The 5,999-nt window shown below is 45.4% G+C and overlaps 1 pseudogene; it reads left to right on the plus strand.

Moving 5' to 3' along the window:
* Positions 1-3,000: 3,000 nt before the first annotated feature.
* Positions 3,001-3,520, plus strand: LOC121457354 (annotated as a pseudogene).
* The last annotated feature ends 2,479 nt before the right edge of the window (positions 3,521-5,999 follow it).

Genomic DNA, 5,999 nt, shown 5'->3' on the forward strand with positions numbered 1-5,999 from the left:
AAAAATAAAGTGAATTAGGTAAGAAAATGAAATACAGGCTGGAGAGCTGATTCAGCGATGACAAGCTCTGCTGCTCTTTCAGAAGACTCAGGTGAGTTCTCAATACCTTCGTGGTGATGCACAACCATTTGAAACTCCAGCTCCAGGAGATCTGACTTCCTTTGCTGGCCTCTGTGGGCAGCAAACATACACATGGTTCACAGACAAACATGTAGGTAAAACACCCATATACTTAAAAAAAAATCTAAAGAAAAAAAGATACCTGTCATATTTTGTTTGTAATCTTACAAATAAAGCTTGCCTGAAGATCAGAGTGCAGAGCTAAGCCACTAGTTAGTCATAGAAGCTGGGCAGTGGTGGCGCACACCTTTATTCCCAGCACTTGGGAGACAGAAGCAGATGGATCTCTGTGAGTTCCAGGCCACCCTGGGCTACATAAAATCAATCCAGTCTAAAAGAGAATTAGAGCCAGGCGATGGTGGCTCACACCTTTAATCCTAGCACTAGGGAGGTGAGGAATATGGCAGGGCAGAGAGAGGAATATAAGGTGGGAGGAGACAAGAGCTCAGGTACAGTCTGAGATGCAGTCTGAGGATTGGTAGAGACAGGCTCGCCCCTTCAGTCTGAGGATTTGGTAGAGGTAAAGGTCTCTCTAGTGGCTGACTGCACTGCTCTGATCCCTCAGCTTTCACCCCCTAATATCTGACTCCGGGTTTTTAATTATTAATACCAGTTAGAATTCATGCTACAGACACCCAGATAATAAAAGAATGAAAAATATCTATTCGCAGATCCTGTGATTTGTGGTTGTTTAGTTTTGGTTTTCTGAGACAGAATACCATGGAACCTGGCATGGCCTCAAATGAGCTGTGATTGCAGATGTGCGCCATCACAGCTGGAGAAATGGCTCAAAGGTTAAGAGCATTTAACTGCATTTTCAGGGGTCCCTGGTTTGGTTCCCAGCACCCACATTGGGCAGCTCACAACCTCCTGTGCCTCCAGTTCCAAGTAATCTGACGCCCTCTCTGGCCTCTGTAGGTACTACATGCACAGTGTACATAAACACATGGCGGCACACACATAGTAACCCCAAACTGGTGTGCAATACCACAGCCAGCTTTATGACGTGATCTTATATGTAGAAAATTTCAGATGATCTACTAAAGACTATGGTTAGGACAAATAAGAGAGCTAAGTAAGGTTCCAAGATTAGTATACAAAAATATACTTTCACACAATATCAATAAACATACTGCAAATTAGGTTCCATTTACAATAGCAGCCAAAAGAAAGTGTTTAGGGAATGTAGCAAAAGCAAATGCAGAATGTGTACTTTGAAAACCACAGAAGATCATGGAGAGATAGGAAAAGGCCTTGGTAATAGCTCATGTTCATGGATCAGAAGACTTAGGATTGGTAAAATATTACCCAACTGAGCTATAGAGTCAAGGCAGTCTCTTTTACAATCCCAGCCAGGGGCCAGCAGAGGGCTCAGCAGGGAAAGCATTGGGTATGCAAGCCCACTAAGCAGATTCTGAGCCCCAGAACCCACATTAAAGACTGGCTGTGGCACTGTGCATCTGTAACCCCAGCACTCCTTGGTGAGAGGGGAAGAGGACACAGGAGACTCGCCCAGAGAGGCTGGACTATAGCCCAGGAGCGACAGACGGAAAGTGAGCGTCCTCTCCTCAGAGATGTCCTCTGACTTCAGCATGCACTTCATGGCACCAGTGCTCCCAAATACAGCCCAGTCTGACTTCTTGTATACTTCATAAACCAATCTTGGGCACTGGAGAGATGGCTCAGTGGTTAAGAGCATTGGCTGCACCAGAGGTGGTAACGGATGCCTTTAATCCCAGTACTCAGGAGGCAGAGACAGGTGGATCTCTGTGAGTTTGAGGCCAGCCTGGTCTACAAAAATGAGTTCCAGGACAGTCAGGACTGTTTCACAGAGAAACTCTGTTTTGAAAAACCAAAAAAAAAAAAAAAAAAAGAGCATTGGTTGTTCTTCTAGAGGACCTGGGTTCAATTCCCAGCACCCACATGGCAGCTCACAACTGTCTGTAACTCAAGTTCCAGTGGCTCCAACACCCTCACACAGATATACATACAAATAAAACACCAATGCAAATGAAATAAAATTAAATTTAATAAAAGAAAAAGCCAACCTTAAAACTCTATGTGGAAATCAAGGGATGTAGGCTAGCCAAATCAAACTTATAAAAGACTAAAGTTGAAATACTTGAACTTCCTCATTCTAAAACTTACTACAGTAATCAAGTTAGTGTAGTATTGGCATAAGGACAGACATAGATCTGTGAAATAAAACTGAGTCTAGAAATAAACTGTCATGTTAATGGTCTGACAATTTTTGGCAAAGGTGCTGAGACAGTGCAATGGGGGAAGATAGAGTTTATCACAATGGGGGCCTAGACAGCTGGTTGGTTATCTCCATGCAAAGAGCGAAGTTGGATCCTAGCTCACAACACCTATAAAAAACAACTCAAGATGGATTGAAGATCTACATGTAATAGCTAGTGCTATAAAATTCCTGGGGAAAATTTAGTTACAAAATTTTGTGACCTAAGATTTGGCAATAGTCTTTTAGTTATGATATCCAAAACACAAGCAAAAGTTTCATCCTTCAATGGATTGTTAAGTAAAAGGAACAACATAAAAATATTTGTAAATCATGTATCTGACATAGGACCAATATCCATAATATGTAAAGATCTTATACAACTTAATAAGAAGACAATCGCCGGGCGGTGGTGGCGCATGCCTGTAATCCCAGCACTCGGGAGGCAGAGGCAGGCGGATCTCTGTGAGTTCGAGACCAGCCTGGTCTACAGAGCTAGGTCCAGGACAGGCTCCAAAACCACAGAGAAACCTTGTCTCGAAAAAATCAAAAAATAAATAAATAAATAAATAAGAAGACAATCCAGTTTGAAAATGGGTAAAGAAGCTCTTTCTAAGCTGGCATTCTGTAAGGACAAGGCCATGTCCAGCTTGAGTACCAAGATTGTGAAGCCCAATCAATGGTGGGAAGCCGGATGGGTTCGAATCTGGCATCTCTCAGATCTGAAGGCACAGGTGATCAAGGACACTAGAGTTAGTTGGTGGTCGGAAAGCTATCGTAATTTTTGTACCAGTTTCTCAGCTGAACTCTTTCTAGAGAACCCAAGTCTGGCTAGTTTGTGAACTGGAGAAAAAGTATGGTGGGAAGCATGTAGTCTTGTAGCTCAGAGCGGGGTTCTGCCCAAGCCAACTTGGAAAAGCCGTAGGAATAATAAGCAAAAGTGCCCAGAAGCCTCATCCTGGCAGCAAGGCATGACGCCATCCTTGAGGGCTTGGTCTTCCCAAGTGAGGTTGTGAGGAAGAGGATCCGTGTGAAGCTGGATGGCAGCGGCTCCTGGACCTTCATTTAGGCAAAGCTCACCAGAGCAAGTGGGATGCAAGGTTGGAACTTTTTCTGGTGTGTGTGAGCTCACCGGCTGCTGAGGACACAGCTCGGTGGTAGACTGTTTGTCTAGCATGAGCAAAGCCCCAATATAGCAAAGCCAAAACCCATAAAGAGACAAAAAAATCCAGCCTTATCTGTTGTTTAGATTCTACCAAGATGATTTAACATGATCCAGGTATGGTGCTGCATGTCTTTAATCTCAACAGTTGCGTCTCTGTGAGTTAGAGGCCACTTTGATCTACACAAAGAGTTTCAGGCCAGCCTGGGCTACATAGTGAGACCAGGTCTTTATTTATTTATTTATTTATTTATTTTAAAAAATACATCTCTCATTTATGTATGGGCTGAAGAGATGGCTCAGTGGTTAAGAGCACTGACTGCACTTTGAGAAGACTCGGGTTTGGTTCCCAGCATGCACATGGCAGCTCACAACTGTTTGTAACTCCAAGATCTGACATGATTACACAGACACGCACGCAGGCAAAACACCAATGTACATAAAATAAAAATGATTTATTTAAAAAATGAAGAAGCTTGCAGGCAAGGATGTTAATTTTGAACTCCCAGAGTTCAGTTGTAAAGAATAAAGTATCATTCACAGTAAAGAAAAAAAAAAAAAAACCAAACAAACAAAAACAGAAACCAAAAAGGAAAGAAGGTTTGAAGAGACGGCTTGGTAGTGAAAGCGGCCACTGCTTGTGCAGAAGACCCGCATACAGTTCCCAGCACCCTCATGGCGTCTCCCAACCATCTGTAACACTAGTTCCAGAGGACCTGATGGCCCTGTAGTCTCAGCTACGGGGAAGCAGAGGCAGGACTGCTTAAACCTGAAAGTTGAGGGCAGCTAACAGGGACTGTTGCTCAGTGGGAGAGCATGTACTTAGCATTCTTATGGCCCCGAGTTTGAATCCTAAACGCCCCCCCCCCCAAAAAAAAGAAAGGAAAGAAAAAGAAAAATGAAGGAGCAAAGAAAGCTCAATGTGTTCCTGGCCAGAGTACAGAGAAATGGGAGCCCTCGGTGTATATGGGCGCAGTCATCAGAAGGTTAAACATTAAGCATTAGTAAATGGCCCAGCAGTGCCACCCCGAGGTGTCCATCTAGGAGAAATGAAGACATGTGAACAGAGAAGCTGGACATGAACGCTTACAGCAGAGTGTTCCAAAGGCGGAAACAGTCCAGACGTCCGTCAACTGAGGATGCTTCAACTGCTGTTTATCCACTCGTTAGCGCACACCGCTGTGTGCTAAACATTGCACAGTGAACGACACTCAGCTGGAGAGAGAATATGTGGATTGTGACTGCATTAGTCGGAAATGTCCAAAGTAGACACATCTGCAGGGTCAGAAAGTAAGAGCTGTGTGAGGCTGAGAACCTGTGCACAGGGTTCTTTGCGGGATAGTGAAAGCGCCCTAAAATCACTCTTGACAGTTGGCATGACTCTGCAAATGTACTCAGACTGCTGAGTTCCAGCCCGAGTGGGGAGTTCTACCGTGTGTGAATTGTCTCAGTGAAGCTGTTACTTATTTATTTTGTTTAAGTCAGGAGCTAGAGCCACAGCTCAGTGGCAGAGCACATGTCCAACATATGCGGAGCCTGGCTTTAATCCTCAGCACTGCAATAAAGCAAAACAAATGCCATCAATCCCCAAATCCAGTTTTACAGCCTAAAGTCCAGTTCACCCACTATAGTAGGGTATCATTCCGAGATGGGTCTTCAAGGTACCGACAATCTGTACTGAAGCCTACAAACTGCAGGCTGGACACCTTCCTCTAGGAGACATCCCTTTAGGATGGAGCCCAGCATCTGCCTGGCCCGAGGATGGTGCAGAGACTCGTGTTCCCAAGCCCGTTCTTGGAGGGATATGGAGCAGTGGAAACATTCTTTCCCTCCAGGCAGTAAGACAAGCCTGATGATTAAAACAGAACAAACCAGAAACAAAACCTCGGGGAGAATGTTCCACCGTGCTTCCAATTGTCGCCACAGCTCCATTGTCACAAGACAGTATGACTAACGTCTCATGCAGGGAGGACTTACAGATATTCCCTGTATCTGTGTGTACCCCCTCACAGATATTCCCTCCACCCCAGCCCCAACCCGCATCCTCCAAGCTAGGCAGGGACATGTGATCATGGTCCAGTGCAACAGGCAGGCCTCTGATGGCTCTCGAAAGCCCTCATTGGTTCTCCCTTTAGCGTATGTTAGCTCCGTTTCCTAGGTACCAGCCCTTCGGATGTGCAGGCTGCAGGACCACCGCCATGCAAAAGGCAGCTGAGTGACCATGTGGGGCCTGACTTTTCTGATGAATTACTCACAGTGGGTCGACATCGCTATTACACCTCGTGCCGCACAGAGCCACTGGAGAGTTGGCTGTCCCCTGGTCTAAGGTGCCGTGTCTCTTGCCGAGACCCAGGAGCTGTGCCCTGAGAACTGCTATTCTCCAGGCCTCTAGCTCTGATGCAGGGTGCCGCAGGGAGGGGATTGCCAAGGCCAGAGTAGCTGGAGGACTAAGGATCCATGGGCTCTCCTGGGAAAACA

This window comes from Microtus oregoni, unplaced genomic scaffold, assembly GCF_018167655.1.
Source record: "Microtus oregoni isolate MIOR12 unplaced genomic scaffold, Mior012 000016F_ref0000370, whole genome shotgun sequence".
Classification (NCBI taxonomy): domain Eukaryota; kingdom Metazoa; phylum Chordata; class Mammalia; order Rodentia; family Cricetidae; genus Microtus; species Microtus oregoni.